This window comes from Danio rerio, chromosome 2, assembly GCF_049306965.1.
Source record: "Danio rerio strain Tuebingen ecotype United States chromosome 2, GRCz12tu, whole genome shotgun sequence".
Lineage (NCBI taxonomy): Eukaryota > Metazoa > Chordata > Actinopteri > Cypriniformes > Danionidae > Danio > Danio rerio.
The window spans coordinates 35567428-35585209 of record NC_133177.1 but is presented as its reverse complement, the minus strand read 5'-3'; the positions used below and the strand labels follow the sequence as shown (position 1 = coordinate 35585209).

The window sequence follows — 17782 nt, the reverse complement described above, 5'->3', positions numbered from 1 at the left end:
TGACGCACAGGGTACCCCTTTAGCGTCATATTTAGACGTGCAGGGATTCCCTATAGAATCTGTGCCTGAGCCTGAGGCGTCATAGGGAGACGCTGGAGGCTCGTATAATTACCAATAGATGTCAACGCAATTTTTAAAACCTGATTTACGCCTATTATCTTAGTTTTCTTATTTTAAAAATATGTAATTTTTATTTTGTTCACGAAAAGCGTCTGTAAACTGGGTCGAAACTACTGTATGAATAAACTTCGGTCCACGTGACATCCCTTCACGGTGAGTTTAACGCCGCTCTGCTATTGGTCAAATTGCATCAGCGGTGAGTCAACATTAAATATTACGTTAATGCTGCATAATGTATTTTTATTGGAGATTAGTTGGTGTTTATAAATATGTTATCATTTACTTTATATTTAATGAGTGAAAATAGATTCGGTTGTCCAGTTTAGGGTAACTATGTCTAATAAAACTTTGATTCATTCATATTATTTATTTTTTTTTTACTTTAAAAAATATTACATTTCAAGTACTAAGTTTAAAAATGTTTTCGGCTGATCTTTTTCATTTTAAATTATTTATTGAAGTTGGGGTCATTGTATGTGGCGATCTATTTTTTACAGTCTATGCTCGCTATCCCAAGGTTCATTGCGATCCCAAGGTTCACTGCGGTTTTCCACAAGGTAAGTAAAAAGTAAACAAATAAAGACGATTTGTTGATAAAGCATGTACTGTAAACTAGCGACGTTATCTAATTACATCAAGTCCATTTATTAAAAACATATTTTTCTCACATATAACGTTGGTCATGCATTAGAACAATATATACATTTCAAGATAAGGAACAGTGTAACCAGATTGTTGTTTTCCACAATAGAATTCGTGCAAAATCTATATATAATATGCAATATGCAACTCTAATAATACAAATGTATTCGTAATTGTTTCAATGTTAAAGAACATCAAGTGTTTCCAAACGTTTAAAGGCTACATTGTAAAAACAATTATTTTCCATGCCTTTAAAGGAAAAAAGGCAGAAATTTTGCCTGTCTGAGCACATTTTATTCATTGTACAACACAACACTAAACAAAAAAACAGATTAATCTACCACACACACACACACACCCATATATATATATATATATATATATATATATATATATATATATATATATATATATATATATATATATATATATATATATATATATACAGGTGTAAATTATAAGGTGTTCACTGTTCAGATATGAATATTTTTTCTTTGCTCTTTTCAGGTTCTTTAGATTTCTTTAAAAATCCAATTTTATTTTCTAATAAGCAAAAAGTAAAATCACTTTACCCATGTTTATATGTTAAAATGCACGTGTCTCTCTCTCTATCTCTGTTAACACATTTGTATTTGTTTGATTAATTCTTGTGTCTTTCAGCCTGTTTCTGCCTATCAGCATGAGTGATTCCTTTATACTCAGATTTATCATCAAGACCTCAATAATAAGCTCAAGTCTTGATGACAACTTGATGATCTGCAGGAAGCACCACCATGTAAGGAAGGCCAAGACCACTCTGGAATCAGTCAAGGGTTAGTGAAGTTTTTCATTCCATGTATATTAAATATCTACATTGTTTAGGCATATATGATTGTATGAGATAAAATGCATTTATTCTTTCACTACTATGGTAATAACAGAAAGAGACGCATTAGTTTTACTATTACTATTGTTTATGACAAACATTAAAAAACTACACAATAAGCTCACAAAATATTGTGGCCTAACTGTTTAAAACTATTTGTTCTGGGTGTTGATTAGTGGCCAACCATTTTTTTTCTTTTTCAGAAAGTATTTTGTTTTGTCTGATTTTATGACACCTTATAGGCCATCAACTGTCCACATTGGGGTTTAGGAAATTAGAACTGCTTATGCTGCTTGTCTACTAGTCTTAGGATAAGTTAGAAATGTTATAAATGTACTTTTTTTTGTTGTTTTTATCTGGTACAGCTCATAGGAACTCCAATCTTCCCAACTGTGAGAGGGCCTTGCTCCAGTGACTGTCAGTGTGTACTTCATTGTTTCCATTAGTCCCTGTATCTGTAGACCCAGGTGACAGTGGGCTAGAGTCAAATTTTGTTTTTATTTAAACTAAGGCATACTGATGGCCTTTTTATCTCAGATTTGGTCATGCAAGTATTAATATATCCTAAAATATTTTTATATTCTTTCCATTGGTGGAAAAGATGTTGGTATAATTATTTTTAATGGACTGCTAAGATCTCAGCAGACATTTTTCTTAAATGGGAGTCTGTGCAATACAAGGTGGATAGTATTTGCAAGGAAGAACCCTTTATCTGTCCTGCTTCCACACCAGATATACTGCCAATTTAAGTAGATGTGAACCATAAGCATAACCATTTCAATAATGCACAAGGTACTTTAAACTGTATGTGTTGAAACTAAATTAACAAGAAAACAGCTCTTTGATGTTCACCTAGTAAAATTAGATTAGAAGATATAAACTGTTATGCACTTGTTCTGTACTGTTTCATTCCTTTTTCAAACACTGGGATTTTTGAAGGTTTATTTACAGCTAAGGATTAAGGATTGACAGGAAGATTTGTGGACTACATCAACTAATGACACTACCTCCAAAGAGTTGCAAAAAGCTGTCCAAAGTTTCAGCACCATCTTTAAGCCCATGATTTTAGTGTGTTTCATGCCTAAGCACATGAGTTTATATCTGAGATAGATGAACTATGTGATTATCTTAAACTGATCTACAAGTAAATGCCAAAACTTATTGGTTTACTTATTTGTTTGTTTGTTTGTTTGTTTTTTTGTATATGTTAACCAGGGGAAATGGAGTGAGGCATACAAGGATATGTGTGGTTTTACTCTTGGGAAGGAGGTTGAACAGTGCAATATTTCTTCTATAGGATTGCAGTGACCAGACATGCTACTGTAACTCTCATGGTCATGTGCTGGAATTAGCAGATATTCAACAATTTGGCCATCTCGCTGACCTATTGATATCAGAAGGTAACGATATCCAGTAGAATTTGTTTTAGTTGTTCAGTAACCTATTTAAATAGTATTGTGATTTTTGATTGCTTATCACTGTAGACCGCAGCAGCTCTGCAAAGCAAGTTGCAAAACAGAATCCATGAAACTGGCAGTGACTGGAAACCAATTGGAAGACTTTGGTCTGTGATGTAGAGGAGTGGGCAGAGGGTGAGGAAATTCTTATTAATATTAAATGTAGTCATGAAAAATTGTAACTGTTACTATTATCGTCATTTTTTCAGTAGCAGAAGCAAAGACAACAAAAAACAGAAGTGATATGGATGTCTTTGTCATATGGCATGGTATGTACACTAGACTTCTGTCAGTGTTAATTCTTTAAAAGTTGACGTATAATCCTTGTTATACAACTTTCTTTTTATAAATATATTTCAGACTCTGCTGACCCAGCAACAAAGAGGAGGTTGTTCAACATCATCCTGCTAGTCAGGATTCTTCAGGAGAAGCAGTTGATTCTTGTGGCAGAGATGGCCAACCACTATACCTTTCAACTCATCCTGGTTCTTTCAAAGAACTTTCCTGCTTGTTTGCTTCTGAAATGTACTGGTATGTATTTGTATTATTTGGCTCAAACTTAAGCATAATGTTACCCAGTCCAAAGAATATTAATATATTTTTATGTTGTTGTGTTCTTCTTTTAAGATTCGACATGTGGCCTAAACAAAGAGGGGTTAAAAGGTCTATGGATCATCATTCTCAGAAAGCAACAAAATAACTGAGAAATAAACAACAATACGATGGTGCAATCTAGAGACCTGCAAGGTACCTGCAAGTTTTGGCTGGAGCAGAGAACATAGATTTTTTAAAATAAAGCTCCAGCTGATGAGTATGACATTGACTGTGGATTTTCTTTTACTGTAATCCAGAAGAGGATGACCTTAACCCTGAATCTAAAGCATGTAATAAAATCTGTAAAAATAAAATAAAATTTTCATCATCTATAACCAAATTGTTGTCTCTTTTTTAAATACATAGATATGTACAGTATGTAAGCATTCCTCTAAAATCAATCAGTGTTGTAAATTAAGAGCATTATTGTATGCCTAACTGCTTACAACATATGACGATTTAAGGAACTCTATATTCAAATAAAATTATTACATTTAATGACATCAAGAGCTTTTAAAATATTAATTATATGATACATTTTTATGATAAATTTAATTTTTGCATATACTTGGCCAAAAAAATGTACATTATTATGGTCCACTGCTCAGATACCTCCAGTCAATATGTGGCTGAGTCAGGCAACCAGACTTCTACCTCTGAAAAAATTAACCTATGATTTACATCAAAGATCTGATGGATCCATTTGGTCCTCATGGATTTTTAAAAAAAAAAAAAAAAATTTAATTTCCTATTATTTTTGTCCTTTGAAACATTTGTATTCATTTGTTAGAATGTCTAACAAAAAACTGCTGCACTTGTTGTGAGATAACAGTGCCACTGTTGTTATTCTGAAAATAAAAATTAACTTTGTATAATGTTTTATTGAATGCAAGATAAAAATAAAATATTTTCCAAGAGATGGATTGTGGCTGGAAGAGCATCTGCTGCATAAAAACATGCTGTAAAAGTTGGCGGTTCATAGCGCTGTGGCGACCCCTGGTTAATAAAGGGACTAAGCCAAAAAGAAAATGAATGAATGAAAATAAAATATGTATTTTTAGTAGACATAGAACTACACAGTAACTTATAAATACAGCACAGAACTATTTTACTTCTCGTTTAGATGATTTAAAGGTTTGCAATTTTATTTTGTTGGTTAATGGCTATGTATTTTTAATCATTTGGAGTTTTGAACTATTCGCAGCATTTGAAAGGATATTTTTTCATCATTGTTACCTCATTTCTCAATATTTTCATGATTCTTACAATGCAGCAAATCTTGCAATCATTTGATCATAAAGAAAATAATTAACAAATTAACCCACATGCAGGACAAAGACATTATGTGGAATCCTTGTTAAACACAAGTTCATCCATTGTCATCAAAACATACTGTTACACAAACAGTTGAACATTTAGAAAGTAAAAATAATCAGATAAAGAGTGGTTTTTAAACAAATACATGTCTTTAAAAAGGTTTTATTTATAAACATTTACATATTTTTAAAGAGCTTTTATCCATATTTCAAATAAAGTGAAAACAATTAAACATCACATGATGACCATTAATGAAACCCACTTACAGTATTACATCCACACATATTATTCTGAACTCATAATATTTGTGATGAACATAATCACTATTGCTAATAACTTGTGATTAAAGAAGATACTAATGTTTAGCTTATTTTTTTAGCTTTTTTTTTTTTTTTTTTAACCACAACTGTACATGTGACAATACAATTTCTTGTCCATGTTGAAGATAATACATCTACATAGGTTAACTGCCCTTTTACTCAAAGGGGATGAGTAGAGCCCCGTAGAAAAGGAAAAAGTAATCACATTTCAAACGAGAAATGAGTGAGAGAATATCAGCAAGACTATTACCTATGGTATGTTCAATAAATAATGTTGAATATAATAGTCTGATATATACTAATCAAGTCAATAAAAGCTGTTTAAAAAAATACTCATTGTAAAATAACAAATTTATGCCTGGCATTCATATATGTCATAAATATATGCACAATTACCTTATTCAGATAGTCTTTAGTTCATTAAAATTGTATTTGTTCCATTTTATTACAAAAAGGCTTTAAACTACATTACCCACAATCCTTTGTCGCTGTATAGATGGGACGGGAAAGACATGGCGCTACAAATTGTAGTTCATTGAAAGGTGTAGTTAGGGTTAAGTTTAGGGTTACGATCTTGGTTAATCGGTAACTATTTGAAAAACAACGATAACTCATTGATAAAGGACACTGTTGGTAAAGTGGCAAAGTTAGCAAAACATAGTTAGCAACACGAAGGATCTTTTAATTTGGCTTTGAAGTTATAGTCCAATCACAACGTCGCAATCTACGTCACACTTTGTCTCTATTTGGTAATCTTCCAGCTGAAGGTAGATTATAATAACCTTATAATATAACTTAAATATCAAAATGTGTATTAATATTACATGTTATTTATTGTCTTATTAAAAATACAAATGTATATTTACCGTGAGATTCCTTTGTGGGGGTAACCTGATGTGCAAAATGATCATAGTAAAACCAGATCATAGGCAGTATACTAAATTTGAAACGAATAATAAAATAATAAAAAAAGCTTCATGTTTGAAAACATTTCCAGCATTTCCTGTAACTAAACCATGCATCATGTTGGTATACAAATATAAATATATGTCAAACTTAAATGACAAATATAGTGCCCATTAAATAGTAAAAATAGTAGTTCATTGTAAATGAGTATACAAATAAACACAATACATTTTTAATGAAACATTTATAATTTATTTATAATGCCACAAATAAAATAAATAATAAAAATCACGCAAAAATGCAAAAACCAAAAATATATATTTTATAACAGTTTTTAATGCAATAATATATTACCATACATATATAAATGATTAAAAACTATTATAATTGAAGGAAATATATATTTTGTATTATTATTATTATATTTATTTTGTGATATTTATTCATGTCATACATCTGGTATGTCAAGCTGAAGTAAAACTGCACAGCAAAAAATCTTTTCAAATGATGCCTTTGGAAATGCCATTATAATAAACAGCTTTCACAACAACAAGAAGTCAAGTTCATGACAAATGCAAATTATGTTTATAATAACAACTTTCTGAACTTAAACATCAAAAGTAGAATAAGTTCAAAACATATTCAAGTATTTACTGAAGAATAGCAAAAACTATTTTTACAAAACACTGAGAACCAAAGTGTGCTTGGTGAGTCCAGGTGTTTATGCTGACTAGACTGTCATATTGCAATCCGGTTAGCATGAGGAGACTTGGGCGTAAAGTGTCAGGAATTCCTGGAGGGCTCCCATGTGTTATTCCAGGTTTTGCCACTGTAAAGTATTAGAAGTGCACAATACCATTACTGAACAAAGAATGAGTGTTAGGTTTCATTTAGAAAGTTCAGTGATATTAATTTATATATGTAAAGTGTCATTAAACCTGGCACTCTTGAATTAACTGTATAATAGGTTAAACATTTCCAGCATGTTTCCATGTATTCCAAGCAGATCTGTCAGTTCTATAAACTCAGAGATCAGGATAGTGACTGCTCTTCTCATTATGAACACCCTTATGCTTCTCATACATTTTTATCACCACTGATGTCCACTGCTGTAGTTTTCATTGAAGGGAATGCTGACACAAATTCCAGCATGTTTTTTTAAATAGCAGAATATGGGTATTATTGGGCCAAAACCTTAAAAAAATATAAGATGCAAGATTTGAATCTTGATGAACATATTGTTAATTCACTTCTTGCAATTTAAAACACACATCTCACGTTTGACTCATCAATTATATGAAAACTACAACAGCATACTGTGCTCCACCCTAAAAATATTTCTAAATTGTAACAAGTTTATTGCTTTACAGGGCTAAACATTTATTTTATGCCTGCATGATTTACTGCTTTTACTGTAAACCATTACACTCTTAACCCAAACTAGTTGACTTTATTCTAATAAAGTCAACTAGTTTGGGTTAAGAGTGTAAACTGCATCGAAACATGTTGCCTTAAACCCTTAATGTTTTTACACAAGGTGAAACTAAACAGCCCACTTTAAATTAACCTAGAACCTTTACAATCTTCTTGAACTTACAGTAATATTTTAATTCAAGTATGGCTGTTAAGTTGTACCTTGTATAAAATGTAAGGGGTTTAAGCCACTGGGTTTCTATACAATTTTCTAGTAAAGTCAACTAGATTGGGTTAAAGGAATAGTTCACTATTTACTCTCCTTTAAGTGGTTGTAAACCTTTTTAAAAAACTTCCAAGTTACTTTGTGTTGAACATGAAGGTTTTTTTTTTTTATTTTTTTTAAAGAAAGCTGAAAAGCTGAAAACATTGACATACATAGTAGGAAAAAACAAATACTATGGAAGTCAGTGTTTGCAGGTTTTCATCTTTCTTTAAAATTTAATTTTTTGTGTTTAACTGAAGAAAGGAACTCAGACATATTTGGAACAAGTGAAGTATGAGTCATTATTGACAGAATTTTTCTTTTTGGGTGAATCTCTTTAAGAGTATACTGAAAGAAATGTCCTACTCAATGTAGCTAACTTCAGCTGCATGTGCTGCCCCATGAGTACTTATCTAGAAATCAAAACAATGATCACGTCAGTCCCATTTTAGGCCCTTTATATCATATTGGCCACAGAATGGACTACTTAGTGTTGCAATACAATTTAAAAATTAATAAAACTATGACTTACCACACAATACAAGACAAACAGTGAATTTTCAGCTCTGCCTTTGCTGTACACAAGATGAGGTTCCAGCTTCAACACTGATCTTGAGTGGGGCAGTTGTGCAGCTCTGTGAGGTTGTGACTGTTCAGGTGCAGTGCTGTGAAGAGTTCTTTATTAAAAGAAAGTATATTCTTTTAAAAGCTGTACATAATAGCAAAGAAAATACAATGATTTTAAATAATGATTAATTCTGAACAAAAACCTTACCCTTAATCAAGATGAATTCATATGTCAAAAGTTTCTGCATCTGAAATGAATAAAAACAGATGTGACATTAGTTAAACCCACTAAACTACTAGATACATCAGTACTGCATTAAGCAGTTGTAAAGTAATGTAAGTGTAGTCCAAAATGAGCCTTAATCTCTTTAGGATAATGATTTAAAAAAACGTTGCTTGTGTTAAAAACAATCCAGCCACTTATAATACATATGATCAATGGTAAATTTCTGAGAAGGTGCAAGGTAATCCTTGAGTTTTACCATTACCATCCCGACTGACATAATATTTGACAAAGAAGACAGCTTGTTGTGCCTCTTTACCACAATTTAGAGATGAAAGATTCTTTCTTTTATTAAATAAATTGGTAAAGGCCAAATTATACTGGTAATAGTATGATATTCATTGTGTGACATACATCAGCTTATGTTATACTTGAGTTTTTGTTATGCTTACATATATATATATATATATATATATATATATATATATATATATATATATATATATATATATGTATGTGTGTGTGTGTGTGTGTGTGTGTGTGTGTGTGTGTGTGTGTGTGTGTGTTTAAAGGCATGGAAAATAATTGTTTTTACAATGTAGCCTTTAAACGTTTGGAAACACTTGATGTTCTTTAACATTGAAACAATTACGAATACATTTGTATTATTAGAGTTGCATATTGCATATTATATATAGATTTTGCACGAATTCTATTGTGGAAAACAACAATCTGGTTACACTGTTCCTTATCTTGAAATGTATATATTGTTCTAATGCATGACCAACGTTATATGTGAGAAAAATATGTTTTTAATAAATGGACTTGATGTAATTAGATAACGTCGCTAGTTTACAGTACATGCTTTATCAACAAATCGTCTTTATTTGTTTACTTTTTACTTACCTTGTGGAAAACCGCAGTGAACCTTGGGATCGCAATGAACCTTGGGATAGCGAGCATAGACTGTAAAAAATAGATCGCCACATACAATGACCCCAACTTCAATAAATAATTTAAAATGAAAAAGATCAGCCGAAAACATTTTTAAACTTAGTACTTGAAATGTAATATTTTTTAAAGTAAAAAAATAATAAATAATATGAATGAATCAAAGTTTTATTAGACATAGTTACCCTAAACTGGACAACCGAATCTATTTTCACTCATTAAATATAAAGTAAATGATAACATATTTATAAACACCAACTAATCTCCAATAAAAATACATTATGCAGCATTAACGTAATATTTAATGTTGACAGTTGAACTCATCTGAGAACTCACCGCTGATGCAATTTGACCAATAGCAGAGCGGCGTTAAACTCACCGTGAAGGGATGTCACGTGGACCGAAGTTTATTCATACAGTAGTTTCGACCCAGTTTACAGACGCTTTTCGTGAACAAAATAAAAATTACATATTTTTAAAATAAGAAAACTAAGATAATAGGCGTAAATCAGGTTTTAAAAATTGCGTTGACATCTATTGGTAATTATACGAGCCTCCAGCGTCTCCCTATGACGCCTCAGGCTCAGGCACAGATTCTATAGGGAATCCCTGCACGTCTAAATATGACGCTAAAGGGGTACCCTGTGCGTCAATAACTTACGCCGAGGGTTCCTGACCAAGCGTCAGTATATGACGAGTTGGGAGTGAGAACGTGTTGCTCCAGCCGCAACTCATCTCTGGGACACTATTACATTATAAAGACTTATTCAAAAATTATTACAGAAAAGGACGAATGTCAAACTCCTCATTTAAACCTTTTGGAGACAATGTGTCTAAAGTGAAAATCCAGAAAGCTTCGCATTGCAACAGCAATTTATTAAGATCACCGCCCCGACGTGGACACTTCACAACTTCAATCCCAATCCCAATCCAATATTGTAGAGTAGAGACGGAATGTCTCATAACTGAGAAGTGTTGCGCAACCACCGGACTTCTGGGATCATGGTGTCGAATAGCGCATCGATGTTCAGAAATACGAATTTTTAAAGGTGTACTCGTCTTACCTACATAACATAAACCACACGGGCACCGCAGCATTTAGATTAGATTAGATTAGATTTAGATTTTACACGAAATAGTGCCTCGAATATTAATTTTTTTCGCTGTATGAATATGTGTGAAAGTAGATGTTGTATATGTGAAGTTACACTGTAAACAATTGCCACATTTGAAAATACCCTGTGGTATGGTGTTTAAAAAATGTGGAGCGGGTTTTAGATCATATTTCGGATATTAGATGTTTTTTTTTGTGTACCAAACGGGGTCACTTATCAGAACACTCTTTGAGGGTGGGATCACTTGAAATAATATGCCAGTGTTTTAACAGTAGGCTACTTTATTTATGTCTTTACCCAGCCGGCACACGACCGACCTTCAACGTTGAAATATGGTTGAAATAAGGTCAGATGTGTTTTGAACGTTGAAATAATGTTGATAGAACGTTTAATGTTGAACGGTTGAAAAACAGCCTGCATATGACAAGGCTTCAACGTTGAAATGTGGTTGAAAATACGTCAGTTGTTGCTTTAATGTTGAAACAATGTTGAATGATAAATGGTTGAAAAAAGTTACAGAAATCCTTGTACAAATCAACGTTGACATTTTTTTAGTCACTGGTGAATATTTCATATAACAAGTAATGCGACGATCATGCTTTTTTGTTACTTTTTTAACTAAGCTTTCTTGTATGAGGTGCCGTAGAGGATTTAAATCAAACTTTGCTTATCAACACATACGTAAAACACATGTATATACACCTATAAATTACTCGCATATCAGGCCCGGCGCCAGGAAGTCAAAACTGAGGGGGCACTTTAAATCCATAGGGGGGCACTACCTGGTGACTGATTTTGGTCTCTTGTTTCTTTCATTTAGGCTATTTATTCACATTTATTATTACATTGCATTACTGCCTAAGTTACTGACCTAAGGCAGTAATATAGGCTACGTTTTAATAGTAATAATAATATGCAGTTTCGCTATTACAAATTTTATTAACGATGCATACCGCTTATTAATGCAGACGGATCATAGCTTCAGTGCCAAACGAGTGCTTTAAATCATGTTATTCTCCTTATATCCGTTTTATTTTAAATAACAGGCCTATGAATGTTTAAAGTTTTAGGTAAAGACGTCAAATTATGCCCACGCATGCAAGCTGACCCACGATCAGACTTTTAATTTAACCGGTAAATAAATAGCCTATAGTGAAATCAGCTTAACCGAGTCATCACGCTTCACGTAGCCTATATTATCCAACCAACATCAGTGTTAGGGAAAAGCTAAATGTTACAATCTAATGTCATTTAAAACAATTACTTAGTTTCATTTTAATGCATTAGTGTAGCCAAAAAATACCAAAAAAGATACCAAAATTCACATGTTATTACCGTTAAAATTGGTTAAATTTTGGCACGGATAACACGCAACTCAACATGCTATAGCCTACAACTTTTTTTCATCTTTTTAAAAGTAAAAACAAAGATTTATCTTAGGCTATCATAAGTGTGTTTTTTTGTGAAATTGTAAACCATCATAAACCATTAGGTTACTAAGCCTACCCGTCATTTTATTTATTAATTATTTTATTTATTAAGCCTTTTTTTAATAGCTTGTTTTCAGGTTATTTTCATTTTAGGGCTACAAGTCAAAACAAACTCAATATGTTGTATTTTAGCTCTTAAAATAGATCTACAATATATTTTATGTTGTTTAATTTTGCATGAGCAAAAAGCAGTATAGCATAAATGACATTTTAAAAGATTATCATTCTGCCTACCTGCAGCACGTGAGGTTTCGGTTGATCCGCGATAAATCCACTTAAGCACTATATTCCATTTATAACACTGCAAACTTGACTTAATAAACGCAAAAGGCATTTATTATGTGTTATACCTTGATAGCTGCTGCATAATGGGATGTTTCTCTACACAACTGTAAAAGTGCGCTTTTTAGCAAAATGAAAGCAAACATTCAGAGAGTTCTGCGTTGTCAATTTTAGTTTAATTGTAATAATATTAATAATAATATTAATAAATAAATAAAAATATTATTTATAGTGTAGCCTACTGTGGGACTGTGCAGTAAACTAGGCTATTTGTTTTTATTAAAACATTTTTATTAGGCTACATTTTCCCGAACTAATAAATGACTGGCAGTTGCGTCTCTGCTAAAATTAATTTAACAGCAAGTTTCTTATGTGTTTTTTCCTTTTAGAGCTCAAGAGAGTTGTGTTTAAATAATTAGTTAACCAAAGCATGTAACGAATTAAGCTGCTCCTATCATGTCACCCACTTTTCTCCCTAATGAGTTGAGTGCGCCTCCATCGCCGTGTGCGCGTTTTAAAGGCTATTTACGGGCGCACCTGACCTGACGCGGGGACCAGATCTCTGAACTATAGGACTAGCTTTAATCTCACCATTTTCATAATTCAATTGATATGTCATATATTTTAAAATATTTAAATGTGTGTTCTTAAGGTTGGAACGACGGGGGTGTTAATATTTAATGACTTTTCAGTTTGAGTAAACAATCCTTTATAAAAACTGGGGGGGCACAAAATCTTTCTGAGGGGGCAATGCCCCCCTTTGCCCCCCCCCGTAGCGCCGGGCCTGTCGCATATACACCTATACTACTGGATGTTCAAAACAACATGGATGAAACTTGTGTATATACATATAAACTTGACGCATGAATACACCCACATACACACGCACATACATATAAACTCGCTCCTCACATAAACACTCACATTAACACACGCACATACATATAAACTTGCTGCATGCAAACATATGAAGGTAAATCCGTTGCGAAACTCGAGAGCTTGCAAATGTAAATGTGAGCACTTGTGATAATAATATTTGTATGTGTAGGTTGAAATGTACACTTACAGCTCTGATGTGAACAGCTGAAATCCTCGATTTGCACACACACACAACAATCCACACACTTGTGTTTTAAATTGGAAGTTGCAGATTAATAGTTGTGTATTTGTAAAATGTCATTCACAAATACAAAGTGACAGACACACATGTGCAAGGCAAATTTGATTGCATCTTTGCTCTACAACCACAGGTCGGCACTCACAACCTCTCAGATTCGTCAGTACAACTACAAATCTCCCGCGCTCTGACTTTTGCTACACATCTCCCGCGATCTCTGTAGCAGAACTCATCTGTGCACTCGCACATGCAGAGGCGTGAGCAGCGCGGGGCGGGGGAGGGGCGCGGCAGGTGTAAAGCTGTTTGATTGGCTGATGCCTGACCAATGAACAATGCCAGCAGCCAACAGGACTGAGGTGCAAAATAATAATTTCCCACGATTATTTCATTAGTTAGGGTTTATTTAAACACTTCTGAAGAGATTCTTGTTAAAAATCATAAATTCTACTGTAATGTACATACCAGTAAAAGAGCAGCAAAGCCAGTTTATTGGCTAGAGCCAGCCAATGAGATGGGACGTTTCTGTTTGTCAGCACACAGGGCAGCTCACGTTGTTGGAGGCCTCGAGCAATCAGAGGGTAAGTTATGATTTTTTTAATAATTATCTATATGTTCAATACTGTTAGCTAAGCTAAGGACTGTGCTGGGTGCTTCTCTTGTTTGTTTCTTATATAAGAAAACAGTTATGAGTTATCTAGGAGCTGCTTTTAATCATGTTATATGGTTCTAAAGATACGATTCAACCCACATGAAATAAGAAGTTGTAATAGCATTTATAGTAAACAATATTATGTTTTTGAACCATACTAACTATAATAAACTGTATTATACTGTATATTTTGCAGTATCTACAACTTTGTTAATGAATGCAACAGCACACTGTAGTATTAACTAGCATGAACTTTAATGAATTGAAGTATATTTACACACACGCACCCATTAATAGCAATTAAAAATAACACTAGGCGTTTCAGTTTCTTACAGATCATACCGGTTTTTGTTATTATAACCTGCATCATATCTATCTATCCATCTATCTATTTACATGTTTGTGTACAGTGTGTCCTTTATATCACTTTTTTAATTATGAAAGTTACTACCTTCATTTCTCAGTTTCCTGTAAGGATGGAGTGACAGGAGAGATCAGCATGTTTCAAGTCGATGAGGAACTCAGAGAAGCTGCATAGCTTGAATAGGATGTTATTTATGCTAAAGATGACATGATGATCCAGCTCATCTACAAACACTTCAAAATGATTCAGATCATTCAAGAGGAAGCCGACCATTTATTTTCTCTTTTTACCTGCCAAGATGACTACAGATTTGAACAAAACACACACTCACCCACACACAACTTTTATTTTGATAATTGTTTAATGTAGTATTTTTACACTTTACTGTAAGGCAGGGGTGTCAAACTCAGTTCCTGAAGGGCCGTAACCCTGCACGTTTTTAGTTGCAACCCTGCTTCAACACACTTAAGTGAAAGTTTCAAACAAACCTGAAGGACTCAATTAGTTTGATCAGGTGTGTTTAATTAGGGTTAGAACTAAACTTTGCAAAGCTGCAGCCCTCCAGGAACTGAGTTTGACACCTGTTCTGTAAGGGAATGTAATTTGTCAAATAAAATTTACAGTCCAAATAAGTGCAGTGCAAATGTCTAGTTACTTGTATTGAAATATTTCAGGGTTTTTCCTTGTTCATAATGAGATGGAGGTGGTAAATCCAACTTCATCATTACCCATCAAATGTTATCTCCTCTTTAATCCTTTGCTCAAGCCTGTACTAATGGTCAGAAAGCAAGCCATTGTGTAAAGCTGGTTGATGCTCGCTGTAATAGAGAGAGATGATGACTGTTCAGCTTATGTTGCTTAACCCTGCAGATGAGATGCTCAAAGTGGACCCTCTGCCGAGCGATGGACACTGTCTCCCTCACCTAGTTGCTCTTCCTTTGAACACACATATCATGTTGAAGGATGCAAGTTGTGGACCTAAATCAGATGTAATGCATGTAGATGTATAAATTAGAAAGAAATGAAACTGCTTTAAAATGTATTAGGTTTTACATATAAAGTATACTTCAATTCATTAAAGTTCATGCTAGTTAATACTACAGTGTGCTGTTGCATTCATTAACAAAGTTGTAGATACTGCAAAATATACAGTATAATACAGTTTATTATAGTTAGTATGGTTCAAAAACATAATATTGTTTACTATAAATGCTATTACAACTTCTTATTTCATGTGGGTTGAATCGTATCTTTAGAACCATATAACATGATTAAAAGCAGCTCCTAGATAACTCATAACTGTTTTCTTATATAAGAAACAAACAAGAGAAGCACCCAGCACAGTCCTTAGCTTAGCTAACAGTATTGAACATATAGATAATTATTAAAAAAATCATAACTTACCCTCTGATTGCTCGAGGCCTCCAACAACGTGAGCTGCCCTGTGTGCTGACAAACAGAAACGCCCCATCTCATTGGCTGGCTCTAGCCAATAAACTGGCTTTGCTGCTCTTTTACTGGTATGTACATTACAGTAGAATTTATGATTTTTAACAAGAATCTCTTCAGAAGTGTTTAAATAAACCCTAACTAATGAAATAATCGTGGGAAATTATTATTTTGCACCTCAGTCCTGTTGGCTGCTGGCATTGTTCATTGGTCAGGCATCAGCCAATCAAACAGCTTTACACCTGCCGCGCCCCTCCCCCGCCCCGCGCTGCTCACGCCTCTGCATGTGCGAGTGCACAGATGAGTTCTGCTACAGAGATCGCGGGAGATGTGTAGCAAAAGTCAGAGCGCGGGAGATTTGTAGTTGTACTGACGAATCTGAGAGGTTGTGAGTGCCGACCTGTGGTTGTAGAGCAAAGATGCAATCAAATTTGCCTTGCACATGTGTGTCTGTCACTTTGTATTTGTGAATGACATTTTACAAATACACAACTATTAATCTGCAACTTCCAATTTAAAACACAAGTGTGTGGATTGTTGTGTGTGTGTGCAAATCGAGGATTTCAGCTGTTCACATCAGAGCTGTAAGTGTACATTTCAACCTACACATACAAATATTATTATCACAAGTGCTCACATTTACATTTGCAAGCTCTCGAGTATTGCTACTGATTTACTTTCATACAAACACACCTATACACACTCGCATATAGGCTACATATAAACTCGATTCTTGCATAAATACCCACATTTACATGCACATACATATAAACTCGCAGCATGCAAACACACCTATACATACTCGCATATACACTCGGTCTATGCATATACACCCTCAACAACACGTGCACATACACAAACTCACTGCATGCAAACACACCTACAACATCTCGCGCAAACATACAAAAAAAATGAAGTAAAAAATTCACATTTATCACGAATCTCGTTATTGCAAAGCTTATGAAATAGAAATAATGTGATTAATAGAGGGATTAAATATGTTAAATTATGAACATATGTTGCATAAAATATTAGTCTATATAAATAGACTATTCAAAATAAGAAATATTTTTATTTAAAACCTTTTCATTTAATTAGGTAATTACATACACAAATGGACTGATAGAACCCTTAAAGGATGTTCAAAAAGCAACCAGAATTATAAATATAAATGTATACTCAAACTAAACTCCTCTATTTTATTAAAAATGTTAATGTAGCCTATAGTCTTCTTGTTTTGTTTTTACATTTTTATAATTATTATGCTTTTTATATGTTTTTACAATGTGGGTGTCAAAATTGCAAGATTTTGGTATTATTTTGATTGTTAATTATTCAGCATATACAAAAAAAAAAAAAAAAAAACGCTGATTAAAAGTCTCTGCTCATCATGTTGGTCAAGTTAACCCCCATGGAAAAGCTATATATATTATCTGGACACTCCTTTTGTGTTTAATAACTACTACTTATATTTTTACAGCAGCTGGCATCCAGCATTTTGGTGCATTAGCCTGTTTTTTGGTAAAAGGAAAACCCACTTAAGTGCATTCCTGCCCCCTACTGGACATAAGTGTGTATCATAACCCTTGACGAATAGTGACAGCAATAATAAAACAAACATAAAAAACTAATATTAGACAAACATATTTTATTCAAAATTATTACTTAAGCAACTT

General features: G+C 33.3%; 3 long non-coding RNA genes across 8 annotated transcripts; 1 reads left to right on the top strand and 2 right to left on the bottom strand.

The window, feature by feature from the left end:
* Nucleotides 1-641: 641 nt before the first annotated feature.
* si:dkey-202l22.4 lies at nt 642-4018 on the top strand. 6 transcript variants are annotated; one of them, XR_012395753.1, is made up of 8 exons: nt 642-677; nt 1423-1574; nt 1993-2044; nt 2925-3027; nt 3112-3219; nt 3294-3353; nt 3445-3615; nt 3712-4018. It is a non-coding gene; the product is annotated as a si:dkey-202l22.4 (long non-coding RNA). The 6 variants fall into 6 exon arrangements; XR_012395749.1 differs by having other exon boundaries at nt 2843-3027; XR_012395754.1 differs by having other exon boundaries at nt 1993-2048.
* Nucleotides 4019-6790: 2772 nt separating this feature from the next.
* On the bottom strand, nt 6791-10098 carry LOC101886824 (uncharacterized). The gene is made up of 5 exons (XR_002455683.3): nt 10020-10098; nt 9596-9655; nt 8675-8714; nt 8432-8576; nt 6791-7050 (listed from the first exon to the last, which is right to left on the bottom strand). It is a non-coding gene; the product is annotated as an uncharacterized lncRNA (long non-coding RNA).
* Nucleotides 10099-14929: 4831 nt separating this feature from the next.
* On the bottom strand, nt 14930-16119 carry LOC137487473 (uncharacterized). The gene is made up of 2 exons (XR_011006072.2): nt 16062-16119; nt 14930-15635 (listed from the first exon to the last, which is right to left on the bottom strand). It is a non-coding gene; the product is annotated as an uncharacterized lncRNA (long non-coding RNA).
* Between the last annotated feature and the right edge of the window lie 1663 nt (nt 16120-17782).